Genomic DNA, 21,661 nt, shown 5'->3' with positions numbered 1-21,661 from the left:
ACCTTAGTAATCTAAAATACTGATTTTGGTGGAAAGTCTTCAGTGTTAAGCACTTTTTTAATATCAGCTCTACTATGAAGCACTTGAATATCGATTAGTTCCTAAATTCAGGCTGTATTTTGTTTTTAATTTTGGCTTGCTATCGTTTTGTGTCCTAATATTTTTTCTTGATACCGTACTTATATTTTGGCAATATCTGAATCATACTCACACAATTATCCATTCCCCATTTAAATTTTTTTTTCCTGCCCTCCCACAAACATTTTTTACATTCACTACTTTTATAGATTCAGGTTTAATTTTTCTTTTGTAAGCCCTTTTGCTTTTATATCAGTACAAAAGGATCTGCCTTCTGACATCTATCTTCCTTCATTTTTAGCTTCATCAATAATAAAATTCATAATATTTTGTATGAAGAAGATGTAACAGAGAAATGATCTTGTACTATATTTGTCTCCTTTTCTATTTCTGTAGTTCATCACACCATACAAGTCTAAACCAAAACCCACATTTATGCAAAGATTTTGATATTAAGTAGCTGAAATCTCACAGAATAACTGTATGAAAAAGGAAAAAAGTGTTCTACATTAGACTTGGAATACAAATTCACAATATTGAGTCAATTTGCACATATATTTTCCAAATACTAGACAGACTTTTCTTTGGGAACATGCAACTCTTCCATCTTATCTGCCTGCTGTATTATTGTAACAGAGTGAAGGAAAAATTAGACTCCATAAATGCTTCAGAACATTATATTTTTGTTTTTTAATACTTTGACTGCTCCCAAGAAAGAAATAAGTAGATAAAGAAGATTTACCTCCAAATGCAAAGAGGGAATTGAGTCAGTGTGAGCTGGTTGCCTAGCTGGGCTGTTTATCTGTATTGGAACCTACATTTTGGCTGGATTCTCAGGCTCAGAGCATATATAAAAATATAACAGACTATTTCTATAGTACGTCAAATTTTGGACATGGTGAAGTTTGACAGAGTCCCTTAAGCTTCCTTCTTAACCTGTTTGACTTTATTTTAATCCTCTGGGATTCTGCAGAGAGCATATATTTCTACTTGCTATATTTGTAATGGTCCCATGGAAGTCACTTTTAAAATTGTTTGAAAACAGGAGAAAAGGATCACATTTAAAATTATTAATTGCATGAACTATCTTATTCCACTTTTCCATTTTCTGTCTAGGTCAGTGCTGTCCTTTCTATTGCAGGTGAAAATAAACTGGCCCATCAATAAATGCTATATTTTTATTCTCAAAATGTGTACTGCAATAGAAGAGAAGACAAATGTTCAAAGTTGGTTTTGGGCCATTAGTATGTCATTTGTTTACGTGGGTGGTCCATTTTGTCACCAATTCTAAGTGGAATTTTCTATAACCTGATATACTGTTGAAGGATGAAGATTACCTTTCCTTTAAACCAAAAAAGCAATAAAGTGCATAATATTTGTAAAGGGATTCAAGGGCCCTTAGTTCCACAAATGCATACCTCCCATAATTTTCAAACAGTCAATGACAAGAGGATCATATGAAATGGATGTGAGGCTTTCTTTTCCCGGTGACCCCAAAATCTGGGGTCTGCGTGAGGAGACCTTAATAACTGTATGGAGTTGGACTGATTTCTATGGGACAGAGTTCTGATGGAAAGACATCAGCATTGATCAGCGTGGAAGACACAGGGCTTACTTTTCAATGGGAACTAGATATGAGCCTTTGGGAAAAAGCAAATATCAACAAGCGAAAAAAACACAAAACCCTATACAACTTCTAAGTGAAAATGTGACACTTCAGCTTGGACAAGGTTAAATCCATCATGAGGATGTTTATTAAAGGGAAAAGTGCTATTCATGGACAAGTGAAAAACTAAATTAAGAATTTAATCCTCAGAGGTGTCAAGTTTTGCAGCAGCACCTTTCCTTGTTATTTACAAACAGAATATATAATTAATTAAAGTTATCAGAGACAGTGGAGAAAATGAAAACTATGCATGAGATAAAGGGTATGCTTGAAATATTTCTGTGTGCAGTTCAGATCCATCTTTAATTGGGAAAATATTGTGAATAGAGTATACCTGGCAAGTCTACAGTTGAGTCCTGTATGAAGCAAGATGATAGTGGCATTGAATAGCACTATTATTGAATTTGGGAACAACACTGTCAAAGAATTGCTTTTCCCTTTATAGCCTTCAGTGGTTTTTGTATATATATTTTTAATATATATAAAATAAACTATACACCTACTCAGAGATTTTGAAGCAAAGCTTGATGCTACATCTAGGAAAAGGAAATTACCTAAGTGTAACATGTAAGTTTCTTAAAAGTAGAGTGCAATACCCTGTTTAACAATACCAACCTGTGAACTTGGAGGGAGGGGGGAGGACAACCTCATTCCTCAGGTTATAAGGAAACAAAGTTTCTTTGAAAAATTCAAGTAATTCTTTCAGGTCCACACCACACCTATTACATGGGAAGGGAACTATGATCTATCAGGCCCATTTCAAGACAGCTTCACCTTGTCTTTCAGAAATGATGCATTTACTATTACAATCCCCTAACATATTTGTATACATATCTGGCTTGTGCTGTGCTTCCTCTTACCCTCGTGACATTTCAGGAGTTCTCTGCCAGATCTTGCAAATGCTCTCCACTAAAAATAACTGCTGACATTTTCAAGTGGCATGTACTAATCACGCTCAGAACAGGATTTTTTTTAAACATACTCTCATTTGTATTTTATCTTATTTTTTTTAAGCATTGGCTCTGGTCATTAAAAAATAACAATGTCAAATTCCATAGCTGTATTAAAATAAACAATTTAAGCTACTATAACTGCAATATTTGTTACATTTTAACCTATTGCATGGGATTTTGGTTTGCATTTTTTTAATGATCACTTGTCCACCCAGGTTTCGGGGAGTAAAAACAATGCCTCATTGTGTGAGCAATTCAATTTCTGAAGGAGAGAATCATGCAAACTGAGGAACACAGAAGTGGCTTCTCTTGAAAGATGGTCTCACCTCTCTATCAAGGGCGGATAGATGCCTCATTTATGACCTTCGTTATTTAAACTTTACCCTGCGTCTTCACAGGCCTCTCACTTGTAGTTGCCTCACCTACTCTGACTGCGATGTTGGTACAGGAGCTCTTGCTGCAGCTCTCTGTGGATCTAACCATTTACCATGCTCAGAAACTGGGAAGAATGTTTTTTTCCAGTAAGACCAAATTGGTTTTGATTTGGCTTGGCTTGGGTTTTTTTTTGGTCTTACAACATCACCGAAAAACACAAACATAAAAAAAAAAAAAAAAAAAGAAGAGTACAGCTTGTAAATTTATATTAGTTCTTTCTGAAGATGATTAGTCATCAGCACTTTTAGGGCAGCATTTAGTATGAATAAAATTCCCATCGCTTTGCTCCCAGAAGCAAATTTCCTTGCATTCTTCTGGTGGACCCTGTCCCTTCCGATTAGAGCTCTGAAGCCTTTATAAGCCACCATCTCCAGTTTGTACCTTCTTTCCCTGTCATGTAGGAGAAAGAGGGAGGATTCAAGTCACTGACAGGTTGCCTGAAGACACTAGATATTTGCTACAGGATTTTATGGTGGAAGTCCTGTAACCTTCTGCACAGATCCCACTTAATGTGGTACTTTAAGTACCAAAAAATTTTGACCTGCTGTTCAAATCCATCTCTACTTTCATCTCAGTCTTCTGTACATCCTAATCAATGTTTCAGTCCCCCAAATTATAAACAAGATTTACAAATATTGTATGCAAAGCTGAAATATTAAAATTAAAAAATCATGAAGATGTTTCTATAAATGTTTGAACAAATCTAAGCATATCATTTGTAAAAGAAAAGTTGCATTTTTTTCTGAAAAGAATTCTAATGCTCCTTTAACCACATGATGCAACTCGGAAACGTGAGGTCATATACCAGCACCAATTGAACAGGGAAGACTTCCAGTGTCATCTGACAGGAAAATCCCTACTCCGCTTAGCCTTGTACAAGGAGGTCACAAGCTGTCAGACTGTGGTTCATCATTAGGGCAACATGGAATATTAGCAAGTATTCTGGGGGTGAGCTAGTTGATGTTATAACACTGGCTACTCTTGCAGCTTCTCATGTAATTGTGAGCAGAAGACTATATAACTCCATATTAAAAAAAAAAATTGTGTACCTCAGGGAAGTAAATGTGTGAGATTCCCCATCCTCATATAAAACTGATATATTCAGTCAAGGACATAACGACCAGTCTAAGTAATGACTGATCATCTCTCTTAGCCATTACTTTCCACCGGAAGAGGCAGTGTATGTTAACTACAGTTTAGTTATGAGAAAAAAGCAACTATTTTACCTCTTTCTCTCCAGCCAGTGATGCTGGCTCTCACATGGCTGCACCACTGCTGTGGCATCTGGCTGTCTAATATTCTACTGAAACCATACAGATTTTGATATAAATACAGAAGATTGAAAACTGATTGAAAATAATGATAAAGACATTTTCTTCCTCTTTCTTTTTTTTTTTTTAAATCAGGAGACTATTGCAAACATTAGAAAACAAAGGTCTATGTTTGTTGTACTTTTCTGATAAACATTTTCTCATTATTATCTTTGTCTTAAGTTAGCGTTCCCGAATCGTTTTATCTCATGGATTACTGCAGAATACATACAAGTTATCAGTTAAGGTTCTGAAAAATGAATGAATTAGCAAATTCTGAAACTGCCATGTTTTCACATATGATACACCTTAACTAACTTCCTCTTCACATTCCTTCATTTAGAACATAGACCTTCCTTTTCAGTTATGCTCCCTTACGAGAAAAGATAGAGGCCACTCAATCACGTAAATAAGATGTTTCATTGATGTCTGTTATATAAAAGGAAAACTGTTAAGCTCTGCTATTAAAAAGGGATTCTGTCACAAAGAGTTAAACCAGAGGTGCAAACTTTTATGTAGTATGGAACATAAGAGATACCATTACATTTTTATAACAGCAACTGCCTGTTTCACAAGAGTTTCATACAATCATAGCTAAAAAATGTAAACTTCGCAAAGCACTTTCAGTTGAGTTCAAACTGGAAGAATCTTCCTGATGGAGCTCATCTCAAAATAATTTGGAGTCCAAAGTGTCTATGCAAAACTATTAATCTCAGAATGTGTCTAAACACTATCCTGGAGACAGGCTGCAATTTACAGTTCCCTGTGACAGACAAATCACTGGCAAAGCCCCGTCATTTAACCCCAATGATTTCTTTGGTAGCCATGGAAAGAAAGGCTTTCATACTGCCCTGCCATAGAAGGACTACAGAATCTGTCAACACTGTATAACTTTACATATAAGAATAATGCAATATGCAGGTATTTCAGTCATCATGAGAAAAGGTGGCCTTTTAGATCAGTTTCATTGACAGAAACTAGCTATGTGAAGCATAAAGAGAGTTTTTACATTTTTAAGGCAAAATATATAGGAACAATATCTTTTGATTGTATGTCAGGTTTTTGTTCTACGTACTTTAAATGTAAAATGGAGCTTTCTAGTTTTATACAAGCCCATATTATGGTTTCAATCTCCAGTTATCTAATGGTGCATGTTTGATAGCAGGAGAGGACACCAGAGCAACGGTCATGCTTATTTGCCCAAGATACACAAATCCTGTCAAAATTCTGAAGGGCCTGGCTGTCTCAAAATTGCATTATGCTTATTTAAGAACACACTCTCACTGGATTTACAATTTAAGTGCTTTTGTGTTTAATATGTGTTTCGCAGTTGCAAATTGAACTGTAAAATATATGTAACCTAGCAGTCATCTTAAAGTGTACAGGTATTTGCAATACATGTGTGCTCTATATAATTTTTTCAATTGTTTTAATGTGCATCTATTTAGAAACTGTTTTGTAAAACACAATAAGCCAAACTGATATTTGATCAACTTTTTTGTAGCTTGGGACTTTATCTTTTCATCTGAAAAATTTATTTCAGGATACATAACTGAGAAGTCATATTCCACACCTGCCACCAACTTTACCTTTTCTGAGCAGTGTGCAAAGTAATTATGTTCTCCTTATGTATAGCTCTTAGTGTAAAACTGTGTTCCTGGAATTTTATCTAACAGATATCATTGCATGTTGGTAGAAAAAAGAATGCCAGAGATACACTTCAAGTTGCCTCAAAGTCATCTATTATTTCCTGACTTTACTGGCCTTTATCCTCCTGCAGGAAGATTTTCATCAATTTTGGGGGATACAGAGGAAAGTTATGGCATCTTACTTTCCTTGCAAGTTAGAAGAAGTGACAGTGAGTTAGCAAGAAAGGAAACGCTGGGGAAAAAAAAAAGAGAGGAAGGTACTCCTGCAAATTCAGCAAACTGGACAGGCTTGCTCCACCAGTGGCTGCAGTTATAGCCAATGCAAAGGGACATGCTGAATGTGCCCCCCAAAACACATGTTCCTCACAGAAGCAGAAAACAGTGAAAGGAACAAGGAATTAACCAAGTAATGCAGAGGAGGAGGAAGACAAGAGACCTTCAGGAGGAGGAAGACAAGAGACCTTCAGCAATACTCCTCAGTGTCTGTGACTTTCAAACATATTTTTTGATTTTTCTTCTTTCCTATTCACAGATGTTCAAAAATGCAGATCCAGCTTTCAACTCATCAGCATCTGCATTTACTGTATCAATACCCAGGAAAAACTTACCAGACTACAGGATTCACTGCTGTCTACTCAAGCCTTGTGAGGTGCTAGTGAAAAATCAAATAATTCTATGTTTTTGAAACAAATGTTGTACTCAAAATCTCCATTATAGTTTGAGTCAGTTTCTAGCAACTCCTATGTCTCTTGTACACCAGGAAGACATACATGTTAATGGACTTCTTGCTATTAATGATCTGTGGGAACTACCAGAAATCAGCCACAAACTCTGCCCTACTTACTCCACAAACAGATGAACAACCTTACCCAGAGCACATGAAAGCAGCAATGACACCAGTGGGGATCTGGGACGGGACTCAATGTCATTAAATACCATACCCAGGCTTGGCAGACAAAGTAAACTATTTGAAGGCAGAATAGATACGAAACAACATGTAATTTTTCAGGCATTTTTTTTTGACTGTAACAGCACTGATAAGCACACACACTGATTATGAATTAATTTAGGTCTACTCATTTAAAATCAGTTATTCTTCATGTGATGTTAAGAATGATGTCAGCATACTTTATGCTGTTTTGGAGGTGCATCAAGCTATCAATTACTAATTTACATAATCATAAAGGTAGTGAACTGCTAACTATTGTGTAGCATTCAGGGTGTAAATACCTTTAAATCTGAAGAACGTTAGTATCTTTACATTTGTAAACAATCTATTTTGATAATATACTACCTAACATTGCACTACATCTTGCTCAGTGAACTTCATGCAATGTACATGAGTCATAAAATGTAACTTCTCACACTGTGCCAAAATCAATGTTTTCTTCACAAAATTGAGTGTTAAAGCTTGTGAGTTAAAAAGAGGGACCGACAGCACTTGTCAGAACTAGATGGCTTCCAAAAGGTAGCTATGAACATTTCTATGCACTGGTTTAATACTGATACCCCAACATGGATTATTAGCTCCTTAACATATTCCAGTTTTGAGCCTTCCCTATGAAAAAGGCATGTAGCTTTGCTGAACTCTGATAGAGTGTGCACTGATTCACTGATCTGGACAAATGCCTGCTAGGGTCAGGGCCCCCAGATTCTCTGAATTTTGCTTTTGTAGCCTCTCTAACTCCTGAGTTCTATTCTGCCACTTTCCACAGCTTCAGGTTTTCTATGTGCATGAAATTCCCCACCTTAACCTTAAATTATTCTGTCCTTCTGGTGTTCACTGAAAGTCTCTGAGGCTTGGGCTTTATTCTCCTTCAGGGTTCATTCTTCTTCTAAATACTCATCATCCATTGCATTCTATAAAGAGAGCTCTCAGCAGTAGTTTTTAAAATAAAAGATAAAATGTTCAGTATCTGAACATTTAAGGCTCCAGTGTCAGTACCTGGAATGCCTCCTGTTGACAATGATGGTTATCACTGGGGGCAACTGAAATCTGTTCATTCTGAACTGTCTTCAGAAATCAGCCTTATCTGATTGTTCTTTCAGATCAAAAGAAAGAGGAAGACAAAGTAAGCCGTGCATATTTTTTCACTCTGCACTTTGTTGCTAAAAAAGGAGGAATCCCACTAGGACCCATAAACCACTTTTAGATATTACTAATCTTTGCTATGGATTTCTATTTTTTCCATTTATTGCCAGCTGACTGATTAGTTTTTGATATTTTAATGACATAGAGCAGCATGGTTCGGAACTACCTGTGCAAAACGTATGAAAGAAATCTAGATAGACAAAAGAACATTTATTGCTCTAAGGGAAATGGCATGTAATTCTCAGTGTTTACAGCTGAGATTAGACCATTTTTGCACAAGGTAGATATGTACTTAGCAATTGGAATACTTGCCAGGTCTCCAAGATCATACCTGGAGCTCCTGGGTTTAGGCACAGTTACCCTATCTTTTAGATTTTTGCCGAAGATAGGTTTGCATTGCCTCTTACACAAAGTTCATTTTCAGTGACTAAATACAGAACTACCTTTGTCAACTGTGTAGCAAGGAGATTATAGGAATAGGATCCTACGCATTATTAATTTTTTTTTAAACTAGCAGAGTTAACATTGCTGCTGACAAATAATCTTCCCAAGACAGGATGTGGCAAAGTACCTGCCAATTCAATAGCAAGGAAAATAACAGAGTACTTGGCATTCCCTTAAAATGTGTTTTTCACGTTGCACATAGGAGGTCACTTTTCATTAAATAGGCATATGACATAGTACATATCAAACTTCTGTTAAAAAACAAATTGGAATCAAGCTGTGTCTGGTACATCTTAGGTCACACGTTCAGCTTCAGATGTACTGGAGTTGCAATCTTTGAAGACTTTCCCAAAACTCAGTAGGGCCCTGTCAAGGACACTTACTTACAAATATATAAACAGCATTTCCCCTGTGATTGATTACAAGTGAATAAATGAACAGTTTGCTTCAGTGAACCGCTGTAATAAAATAATTGCTAAAGCACATATTTTACACTGTTTTATAGTCCCTGAAACAGCTATTACCAAGTGAATGAAAATTTTAACTCAGAGCCTATATCTTATGCCTGTTTTCTACAATTTTGGTACTTAGTATGATATATATATATTTAAAACTCCTGAACAATTCTTGGGAAGTCTAGATATAAGTAACCAGCTCCCTGTTCTCTAATGAATTCCATCTGGTCATTGGCTTGTATGATTCAAATGACCCATCATTGTTTTATTTTCCCATTAAACTACAACCAAGTCAACAACCACCCATAAAGGTTTTGTTCACCTTCCTCTCTGTCTTACTGTAATGTTAAAAAGAGTTTTATGGACAGCTTAATTTGCACACCAGCCCCAAGCATTCTGAGCCAGATCACAGCCTCTTCTTGATATCTGTCAGACGCTGGAGAAAAAGATATGGACGACAATTCAATCTGAGACCTGTTTGCCATCAACTCAGAAGTGCAGTGGGCATGAAAATGTCCCTTTCTATCCTTATTGTTGAAGGACATGTCTCTTAAATCTCTTTCAAGCCACACCAGTGTTAAGGTCACCTCTTAAGGTCACACCACACTACTTATGGTCAAACCTCAATTTCAGAAAACTCTACCTATATTCTGATAGCTGACACACAAGTGGTTTTTCCTATTTTACTCAAATGGTATAGAAATTAAGCTTTTCCAAAAGGCAGAATGGTAAAAAAAAATCAAATTATTTGTTCTTTTAGCAGAAATTCTTACTGACTGAGTTGTACTAGCTTCTTGTTCAGTTTGAAGTACCAGCTTCAGGTTTTCTTGATTTCTATGCTTCCTGACTTATCTCCCTCAGGCTATTCAGGTCAGATGGATTCGAGAGACTAAATATAAAATCACAGTACAAAGCCTATCACAAATAGGTCTTAAAAAGTAGTTCAAAGACCCTTAATAAACCACAAGAAAGGGTTTTTAGCCCCTTAAAAGGAAACAACAAAATGCATTTTGAAACAATAGTACAGTAGCTCAAGAATAATTGAACGTCTTAAAATAAAAGGGCTACAATACTCATGGTAACTTATGAGATGGACTACGGTTAGACACGTTAGACATGCTGCAGAAGTCAAACTGACTGCCAACGCTATTTAACACTTTGCCAAAAAAAAAAAAAAAAGAAAAGAAACCAACCCAAAATCTTCAAATTTTTCTTTTTCTTGTTTTCCCTTCTTTTTCTGGCACTCAAATGGTAAATGGTATGTGCAAAAAGAAAAAAAAAAGAGAGAGAAAAAGGGAAAAGCCCCTGCTCTTCTTCATCTAATGCACTGCTCAATAAAACACATCCTCATTATTTCAGCTGTATCCATAGTATCTTACAGAACTCAACTTCTTTTTTTCAAGGAAAAAGTTCACAGTGAAATAGAAGTTGTATGATGCTTTCCCGCTTTTCTACATGTTACTCTTTTACTATGAGTTTTGCATGAAATTTTACAGACCAGCAATGACAGTATCTTCTAAAATTTATCAGCTGACATGTTTATTCTGTGACCCTGGATTGAACAACTTCTCTGCTAATATCAATGAGATCTGAACTGTAGAACTAATAGCAAGTTTTGCCAATCAGTAAAGTGTCTGAAAGACAATACAGAAAATTGCGAATTGTATAGATGTCGCACTTCCCTAGGCACAGTGTTTTTCTCATTCTGAAAGGAAGGCCATGATTTTTCCTGTCATCTCTGCAGATATTCCAAAGGAGAAGCTTGCTGATAAATACAAAAATGGTTCCTATGGACAAAGGCAAGTTTTCCTGTATTCAGATCCAAAAACAAATAATAAAATACTTCCCAGAACACTTCCTACTGTGTCACTTGATGATCCCTATGGGATAGGTCAGCCCTGTCTAGATAAAACAGCACAGCCTACAGCTAGCATCTCTTACTGGGAATCTAGGATGAGCTGGCAGGTTGCACGAAGGCTCAGAGAGTAAGGACTAACTTCCACCTCCTGCTGGAAGCCCAAGAAGTTTGGAGTCTTGCTCGTATGGCAAAATACAGAGGTGCTTTAGCAGCCCTTTACCTGAGACCATCTGACGTTTACAAAGCAGGCATCTCTGCACTTTAATCTGCTGTTAAACATGATAAGGTGTTTAGGGGACACTTAAGTGCTCATGAAGTGAACTGCTTAACGATCTGATGAACGATGGAGTTCATTACTGATCAAACATGCTGGCTGCTCTTGATTAGAAGCACGGTGTTGACTGTGATGATAACAGACAAAAACTTAATGCAATTATAATACGCTGTCTTAGCTTTGGAGGTTTCACTCATAATTAGCACATCTCAAGAAGGGACTCTAAACAGACGCTGTACTTTGGGGGTACCTGAATTCTTGCTGACTGAGCATGCCAGAAAGCAAGCAAATTCCCTTGACGGGCATGGCAAAAAATGAGAGCATTTCACTAGAAGAGGAGACTCCTGGCCTCAACCCTTCCTCCCAGGACTGCTTTCACACAACACTGGGCTAAACAGCGATGCCTCCTCCTCATGCACTTCTGTCACTGGTCTTCAGGGTAGCTGCTCAGAAGTGAGATGTGAGGGCTTAGGAATGGTGGTGTTTCCCTTTCAGGGAAAACATTTTATAAATGTTAGAGTGACACATAAAAGGCAGGAACTAGCACCATCACTAACCTTATCTTTACATTTTGAACGGAAAGAGTGAGAGGCAGTCTGTGCAGAAAAGCCCTGGAATTCAGGTCTGACTCACAGGCTGACTTGATCTGCAGCTCAGGCCTTCAGATTAGGACCTGAGCTTTGATAGGAGAGATTTCAAGCACATCCTCACCACTGCCTGCTGGTGACGAAGGTGTTTCTGTTGTGAAACCACTTCTCAGACATCTAACTAATATGCCAAACAGTGCAATCTTGCATAAAGATGCTAGAAGGGTCTGCAAATGTCCAAAAAAAAAAAAAAAAAAAAAAAATCCATATGGTAATGCAGGCCTCTGGAACTGATTAACCGGGTTGATGCCATGAAAGGAAAACAATTTAATGATTAAGTACAGTATTTTCTACTAAGGACAACTTGAAAAAAATTCCCACTAACACACCTCTCTACAGCTGGTAGATATGGGTAGTCTGACAAAGATTTGATAGTAACATGGAGAAACCACATCAGTATTTAACAGTAATCCTAGGGATGCTTAACTGTAAGAGAAAAAAAAAGAAAAAAAAAAAAGCATGTGTGTGAGTATTACCAGGAAGGTGAGCCTACTACCAGCTGTCACTGCTGCAGCTTTGGCATTCGGCTCTGATTCGCGTATCAACAATGCAAAGACTTAAAATGTTGTTTCATTTGGTGCCCAGAGAGAGTCAAGTTAGAACAGGAGAGACTGAGTCACTGTCATCCCTATATACTAAATGAAAAACTCCATCAATATCTGAAAATGTATACGACACAGCAGAAGCCCCAAGCTCTCTGTATTGGAAAGTATTCCAGTAGACTACTGTTAAGAACACTGCAGTCTCACTGATACTCAACACTTTTCTTATATAAGTTGTTCGTGAAAGGAAAGGAAAAAAGCAAAAAAACCCTAAGAATTTGTGGCACAATAAATACTTCTGCCACAAAATGTATATCACAGCATCTATTAAACACAGAAACCTCTACTAAAATACAGATGTACAGTAAAAAACACAGTGTACAGCAAAATTTGACTGTCTTGAATACAAATTGAAGCAAAATGTTAGGGTTTAAGCCACAGAAGGTAACTTGAAAATAAGAGATCATAAATTGTAATTAAAAAATTTGACAAGAAAGACTTCTATCTACTATTGGAATTAATAAGAATTTTGCATGGGTTTATTGATTTTAACTTATTATTTACAGTAGTACACAGTCACAATGTATTGTTCTGGAAGACTAGGGACTTAAAATTATTTAAGGATTGCTTTCACTGGAAACCCTTTTGACATGACAACCATCTGTAGATTTTGATAGCTATAGCTGAGAACTTACACTGCTGCACGCTGTTGAGAACTGTAGGAATACAGCATGCTACTCAAAGCAACGCTACAGGGCTTGCTTGGCAAATGAAAGGAGACTGGTAACTGAATTATGGGGAATGCCAAAAAAACCCAAGAAGAACCAGCTGCACCATCACTGGACTCCAACTGCACCAGCAGCAGGAGAACTGACTGGCTGGTTGCGCCTTTCAGGACGCACAATGCTCAAATAGCCTAGCAGCCATGGGAGTCATTTAAAATCATTGCCTATTCATGGATTCAGGAACATTTGTGTTGAACAGAGGAGTTAAATTAACCGACTTTATTAAAAAAGAACAAAACAAAACACAGAGCAAGTGTATATATCTGACGCTCTTTTTGGACAAGAATAAGAAAGATAAAATTCATCTTTCATATCAGCATTTGTGCCTTTACTTAGCAGAACGTGCTGACTGGATGGAAGATACAAACTTCCCTTCTTATTCAGAGATCAAAGAATTTTAAAAATTAGCTTCTGGAAATAACTGTTGAGTGTACTTTAGTATTAAGATGTATGTTTGCATGCGCATTAATTAGTATTGGAAAGACCTGTTATGGTATTCCCTGATCTCTATTCTTACTGTCCCCTCATGCTCTGAATTGCTCCTGACAAGAATTCGGGTACGGTAAGGCACAGGTGAATTACTAAAAGCTGCAGCTATGGAAATTTAAACTTGTAAAATCAAAGTGGCAGAACTACAAGCTTTAGCACATGGCAATGGAAGACAAAATTTTACATTGGTTATTGTGCAAGCATATGCTAGTTTCTGCTCCTAATTTTTATCCAGGGATGAGTTTATGTTTCTAGGTAAGAACATATCCACCAGCAGCAGGGACTGATACTACAAAAACTGTCTTTCACTTTCTATCTCATAGGAACACTATAACATACAAATTCATGTTAGCTATTATAGTTTAAATGCTTAGTCCAGGGTAAAGGAAGAGCCTTTCAAATAGCTGATAAGAGTTTGAATAATATTTGACAAGGAAAAAAACAAAACAAAACCAGAAGCTGGACATATTTTGTTATAGTAGCATTCATTTATCTTTTCCAAAGTGGAAAAGAGATTAATACTAAATAGGCAAATAAATAGCAACAGTGTATTTCAGTAGAATAAACTATTGCTCTTCTGTGAGTACTGCAACAAACAGCCAAACAATATTGTTAGCTACTCAGCTGAATACCCAAATTATAAATACAAGCCAAAATAAGTGTTATATACCTAACTCCTCACCTAGTACAGTTACTTTTTTATTTTAAAAAGAGCATACTACAACGTAGTAGGTCTTGGTCAAGTTCAAAAGCCATATTTGATGGAAAAGAAAATAAATGTGATGTCACATCTTTAAATAATTGTATTTAAAATTCTGATTATCTGTAAAAAAAGGTATTATGGACATTTTTGTGCCTATTTCTCTTATGCCCATAATGAGCGTAGGGTAAGATTAAATTTGTTGATTTTGCAAGGGAAAAACACACATAAAATCTACGGTGCTTAGTCTTTAAAATCTGCTTTACTTACCAGTGCAAGTCTTAAGCAATGTTCGGAAAACAAAACAATAAGGATGACTAATATCGCAAAGAGGAATGGCAACTGTCATACATGGAAACTGTCCATTCCTTCCAGACTTTTATTTTGCTATTGATTAATTACTTCTCATTTTAATTTTTTTTTAGTATAGAGCTATATTGTCCCCTCCTGGAGACTAGTTAAAATGCTGGACAGGACTACTACTGCCCTAGCGGTCCCTTAGAACTACAAACACCTTTTTTAGCAACTGTCTCCTATCTTCACAGTTCCAGGAGTGAGACACGCTCCCCCTCCTTACTTACATCAGCCCTTTGTCAGATTCAAGGAAAAGAAAAAAAAAAAAGTAAATATTATTTACCAATTACAGAACTCATTTAAATTAAATATGACAACATAACCAGAAAAAGAGAAAAGGGGTAAAAGCTTGCAACGAAGGGTCCAGTTATGAAGACTTAGTGTTGCAGTATTTAAAGCCTTTTCCAGGTTATTGGGGTTTTTATTCTTTTACATGGAGAGAGAGCAAATGAGAAGGAGAGAGAGAGAGGGAGGAAAAAAAAAAAAGAGGAATCTGTGGTCTGTAAATGATCAGCACAAAAAATAAATTATGGTCAAGTAACTGAACTTTTCTGATGTGTAAATTGAATCATTCCCACACGCTGGTGTTTTATAATTAAAAGACCCTTTTCACTGTGGGAAATTTTACTGAATTTTGTATTAAAAGAAGAAACAAACCATCAATCAGGAGGAGGTAGGAGAACTCAAAGAGCTCAACCCATTAAACTTGAGGAGTGTAGTCGAATTCTGAATGACTTGCTCTAGGAAACTGCAGCTCTTTTAAGGCAGAATACTGTACAAACATTAATGAGCAGAATGTGTATCTGATAGCTGTTCTAAAATCTTTTGTAGTCATATAGAAGAACACACTTTCCATTTGGTGGAAAAGACCCAGAATATGGTTTTAAATGAACCATTTTTGTGAGGTTCACAGGCTTTAAATTACTAGACTTTGGTTACCATTGGGAAAAATCACTGAGCTAAAACCAGAGAAAAAAATAACCAGGTACTTGTTCAGTTCAGTACAGTTGCTATGTAAGTACTGATCAGACAGATTAAGATCTGCTCACAAGACTGCTGCCAAATACAAACACTTCTGGGTGGGCACCAACAGCAACCATTTCAGAGATATCTTATGTACTTTCAGTTGAGTTTAGGTCATGACTTAAAATGACATTTGCAAATTATTAACCTGAAAGGGGGGGGAGGGGGCATAATAATAATAAAAAAATCACAATAAATAGGGAACAGGAGTTTCTTCTGGAAACTTAGGTACTGTCATAACAGATTTAATAGCTCAGTTTGAGAATTTCCTTATTTCTTCAACTATGTTCTATTCTTGATAAGTCTGATTAGTAACAGGGTAAGGAATGGAAAAAGCAATGGTGAAAATAGAGAGGAAAAGAAAGTGTATCAGCTTTGATCTCCTTTCTTGAACAAAATGCTTAGATTTGTTAAAGTTAGAGCTATATGAATTTATCCCACTTATATTTTGACCTACATTGTTGTTCCAACAACAGTAAATTAGATTCAGCAGCATAAATTATTGATAATGTCAGTAGGACATTGTATACTGAGCATATTGGCCTATTGTGATTTTGTAATTCTGCTCTGTTCTGCCAGTTAGACAACTGTGCACCATTTAAACATCATCAGTACAATATATGGGTCCCACTAGAGCTTGAGAATGTAGGATGTTTCACCTTACCTTCAGCTTTCTATCTGGTGCTATGCTGGTGGGACTCGGACGATCCAGGAACCTGCAATGAAAATAGATTACGAATTAGGTCAAACTATTCTTATTAAAATGTTTAATTATTATTAATTATAAAATGCCACAATAATTTTTAAAATTCAAGTATAGGATTTTAAAATGTAAGTATTAGAGGATAAGTTTTTCTGTATCATTATTTTCATCTTTGCACTGTGAAATACAGTATATTAAGTGTATATCTTTCCTAAAATCTAAATGAGGGGTAGATTATCTGTTATAAAATATTTATTATTACTGCTGCTGGACTGACATGTACTACATAGGAAAATGTAATTTTACTTGCTTGAGCCATACAGAAATGTGACTGCATATTGAATACTAAATTTCAAAATGGCCTTTTGGAGATCCATGTTCATTGTATGTCATTTACTTTTACATTTGGTTTTCTTGGGTTATACAGGAAAAGCTTCTTTCCCTTCTGCTACCAATGTAAACTGATCACATGTCCTGAGGAATTAGTATAAAATTTAAGAGAAGGGTCTTCTTGGCTTTAGCACAGACATAATAATGAGTTTTCAATGGCAACTTAGCAATTTTGTTGATGTATGCACCAGTAAATATTGTAAATCATTCTCCCATAGCTTTGCAAAGCCAACATAGTCAACAGTAATAAACATAAAACATATGAAAAAGATAATGATTATTTTTTAAAGAAAAATAAACTTAATAGCACTTAGAATACATAGAAAGAGCTATTTTAACACTATTTTCCATAAATATTACAAGCTTACAGTGTTCTGAAGTTAACTATAAAATGATTTTCTGTTTTAATAATCAGGAACTTGGAAGTATTTCACTTATAAAAACTGAGCATTAATAAATAAAAGGGCTACATGGAATAAAGCCCTTGCCAGTAACAATAAGATCTGAAAATGATGTTTCATGTGCATCTTTCTTACATTCCAATTATGTTCACATTGTATTCTCTGCCAAAAAAGGAAGAAAAAAACCCAGTAGAATATGCCCTGACTTCACAACTATTCCTTGTTTTACATTCTGAAAAGGTGAGTGGCTGTTGGATCTGTGCATCCAAGTTCATCTGAATCACAAAAGGTGTTTCCTATGGTATATGTAAATACAAAACTGGATAACTATGTCTAGGCCCTGGATTGTAAAAGAAGAAAAAGCTTGGTGTAGACATATATAAACTGGATAAATAGTTTGACTGTACAGTCAATATAAAAAATAAAGCAGATTAAATACTAAACTATAAATATAGCAATAGGGAGGCAAGGTACTGAAACAACAAAGGCTCAATATTAACGGTGCTCTATTGCACGGTGACCAATTACCACATCATTCATTCACTCCATTAGAAAAGCTGGCTCTGTAGATCTACTGTTAATAAAGATATTGCAGCATTAAACTTACTATGTGTTCTCTTTCGAGGTGTTTCACATTATTTATTTTCATCTTTTCATGCCTATAACATTCATTTACAAACTGGACAATGTCACAATCCTGGGATTGTAGAGACCTGCTTATTGCTTTATTGTGGGTCATTAGTAGCATTAAATACTCTGGTTCATATAAAAAACCCAAATACTTTAGTATTAGCAATTTTTTCTATTAGTTAGAAACAAGTGCAAAAATAAATACAAAATAACCAGACTTGTGTCTGATTTCTTCACTCTGAGTGTCCATCTGAGCATTTAGATTTGTGCACCATAGATATCTGCACCATAGATCTTAACATACCCTACTCCAGGAATCTGATTCCAAAACAAAAAAGAAGCTGGAAGGCAAACTTGAAATGTATAGGAACAGAGAACTACAGCAACAATCATAAATTTCTTCTTTGTGTTATCTCTATATATTATCAACTGCAGGAATTTAATCTTTCACCGCTGGAGGGTAGGCTAGTGAGTCCCAAGTGAAGACTTCAGAATTGCCAAAAATAGATATCTAAATCCAAGGAAAAGCAAGATTCCTTATACTCTGCTCTCTTCAATATTTCTTGTTTTCATATTTAGGTGACCCTCTGCTAAAAATTCTTCCTTATATGATTCCATTTTTTAGGTGCCTAACTATTCTGATTCACTTTACTTATACCTCTGAATATATTCCCAGCATTGCACACTTGAAAGTCAAGCTCGATGACATTCACTGCCAACATATTTAACTCTCTTTGATGCTCTGATCATCATTTACTGGAGCATGATCAAAGAGTGCTGCCCTCAGAAACTAGGAAAGGAAAACTGAAAATAGCAGCCAGTTAAAGTCCAACAAATAGCAACGGAGGCTTATCCCAGATCAGCTCCTCCTGATCTGTTCAGGTATGAAATTCCTTGGTTTTACTGAAATCAGCCTGATTAATCAGTGCGCTATTTTCAGTAGGAAATGTAGAATTCAGCAGAAAGGCTGTGATCAGGAGTTTTGAAAATTCAAAAATTGAACTGACCATCCAAAGAAATTCTGCTTGTGCACAAACTCTCACAACAGTTCTGGGATAAGAATCCCAACATCCTGAAAAGTCAGGAGAGAAAGCTGAAGCTGCTATCAGAGTGGATAAGCTGCCAAGCCTCAATGAGAAAATTAAATTGTTCCTAAGTAGCTTCTGGAAGAAAACAGTGGAAAGCATATATAATGACCCAGGTCCAGACAACAGGGCAGCAGTTGCCTGGTATCAACTGCCTTTCCAAAAGGCTGCAGGTGTCCCATAGGTCCTAATCCCTATGGGACAAGAAACGTATGGTTAAGCAATTTGCATCACTTTCTAGGAGTCCACCAGAGATATTGATTCTTGCTTACCACTTGGACAAAAATCAGTGGAATATTTATTAGACACACTGAGATGAAGTCTTTCATCTCACAGAAAAAAGCAAAGTAAAAATGAGGGTAAAACATCACTGCTACTTTATATAGAAGTGGCTCAAAAAAGCTGATAGAACTTTACCGCTGCCTACCAGATAAAATACTGAAATGATCCAGTACATCCTATTTCTTTGATTGTTAGCTTTGAAGATGTATTAACTTGGAGCTGGAGTGATTATATCACTACATTACAGAATCACAGAATGGTTGAGGTTCATCTAGTCTAACCCCCCTGCTCAAGCAGGCTCACCTAGAGCAGGTTGCCCAGCACCACGACCAGACAGGTTTTCAGTATCTCCAAGGATGGAGACTCCACAACCCCTCTGGTTGACCTGTTTCAGTGCTCAGTCACCCTCACAGTAAAAAGGTTTAACTTAACACTAATGAGTAGTTTTTTGCAGAATGTGATCCTCCACACAGGATTTCAGTAGAAGCTATGTGGAACTGAGTGGATAAAGCTAAATATTTATCATCAACTCAAAGAGGCATCCTGCCTACTTATGTGAATAGTGCTTTTTTGTTAATCATATTTGATCCACGTCCCTGGACAAGGCTGGAAAGAATCCTGACCCAAAGATCATTTAGATGCGCATTTTTATTTACTAGTTTATTGAGTTGGATCATTGGCACAATTGATCCCAAGTTCTTGGTAATAAATGAATTAAGAACAACCAAGAGTTGCAGTGCTGCAGAGAATGAATAATGCTAAGTTCTTAGCACCAGCCTCATTCAGCAAGAATGAATGGACCTTGCCAGCCACTGAAGAAAGCAAAGAACTTACTGTTCCAAGAATCCCAGTGATGCAAAGAACCAGAGACCACCGTGCTTGTACCGAGCATAAAAGCTCTTATGTAAACAACTATTGAGAACTGAAAGGAGCAGTGGGAATAGATTTTTCAGACACAGGTGAATCTATGACTTTGGTACCATTCCTATAAAAAAAAAATGCAACTGTTCTATAGAAACTTGTTACACTGTTGCTTGTGTGACAAAAACAGCATCATCTATACAAATACATTGTTCTGCAGCATTGTCACAGTAAAATCAGATAAAATAATTGCGTACTGGGAATAAACATTTACCTCCTCCTATACAAGCACATACTTTTTATTCAGTTGCAACAGGAATACACATCCACGGAGGTGTGGTCTCCACGGAGTCTCAACATGCTGTCAATTCATTTGGTTATTACACAATAAGGCACATCCACTAGAGCTCCTGATAGTAAATTTGAACTACAGTTTTGAAAAAGAGCCTTGGAAAATGCAACATTGCACCTCTTAAATGTCATTGCTTGGAAACTATGTACTTAGGTTTCTAATGATTAAATGCTTTTTTGTCAAAGGTTGTTTATCTCATTTTCTATGTCTATGACATCCTTGCCCATGGAACAGATTCTTTACATACTATTTTCATGTTCACAGTATTAGTGATAAAACCTGCTGAGATGTAACCTCACAGTTATAAAGACTAAATTAACTGTCATACACACTTGAAATAATTGGTATCATAAGAAAAGTAACATAGCAAAAAGTAATATTAAAGAACAGCACTGTTTGTGATGCAATGCACTGCAAATGTTCAAAATATTTTTAATAATTAGAGCACTGTGCATCCCTTTTCTTATCAAACCTGTCATTGTTTAAACCATTTGTAAGTATGAATTTCATGCTATAATTACTGGCTCTAGTGAATCAAAATTTGAAGCCTCTTTCTTCAATTATATGTTCATCTATACAGCACAACTTTTTCAGCTTCACATCACTTTACCCCCCACCAAAGTCCACTATCAAAAACAATCAGAAAAATATTTCAGTATGAAATGTTTATTGCATTTTTCTAAATAGAAAGAAAGAGAAAAACATGGAAGAAAAAAAGGGGTAAAGATAAAAGAGTTTAAAAATGACTGGAACATCTTATTGCTTAAATTAATGTGAGCAAGAGCCTATTACCTTCTGTACTTCTATTAACTTTTCAACAAAGTTTTTAATAAGCATAAACCAACACTACAGCTTATCTTTTCACTTGGATTTATTCCTTAAACAGAAGAATGTATTTTCTGTTTACATGGAATAGAATTAGTTCTGCTGCTGACAGCACTGTGAAAAATGCATCTTATCTAGGAAGGCTGTGCATATAAAAATATCTATATACATTTTTGAAAAGGCAAAAGATGACTGTATACAGAGACAATTTTAGGAGTATAAAAGCTACATCTTTACACATGGTGTAGACTAAGTTGCATCATTATTACTGTACATGTTTAGACCACTTATTTACCAGGTTTATTTGTCCCCTTGCCCTTGATCCTATGTTTAGATTCATGATGAACATTCATATGAAGCTGAGGAGGGCCAATTTGC

At 36.1% G+C, this 21,661-nt stretch overlaps 1 protein-coding gene across 3 annotated transcripts in view; it reads right to left on the bottom strand.

Annotated features, from left to right (window-relative positions):
- Positions 1 to 21,661, bottom strand: part of TENM3 (teneurin transmembrane protein 3) — a 1,359,158-nt gene that overhangs the window by 452,172 nt on the left and 885,325 nt on the right. For all 3 annotated transcript variants that reach the window (XM_064510997.1, XM_064510998.1, XM_064511002.1), the window contains one exon: positions 16,419 to 16,470. The gene's annotated coding sequence lies outside the window, so the exon portion shown is untranslated. The remainder of the gene's footprint in view (positions 1 to 16,418; positions 16,471 to 21,661) is intronic.

The sequence above is a fragment of the Dromaius novaehollandiae genome, chromosome 4 (assembly GCF_036370855.1).
Source record: "Dromaius novaehollandiae isolate bDroNov1 chromosome 4, bDroNov1.hap1, whole genome shotgun sequence".
Lineage (NCBI taxonomy): Eukaryota > Metazoa > Chordata > Aves > Casuariiformes > Dromaiidae > Dromaius > Dromaius novaehollandiae.
This window is presented reverse-complemented; position numbering and strand designations above follow the sequence as displayed.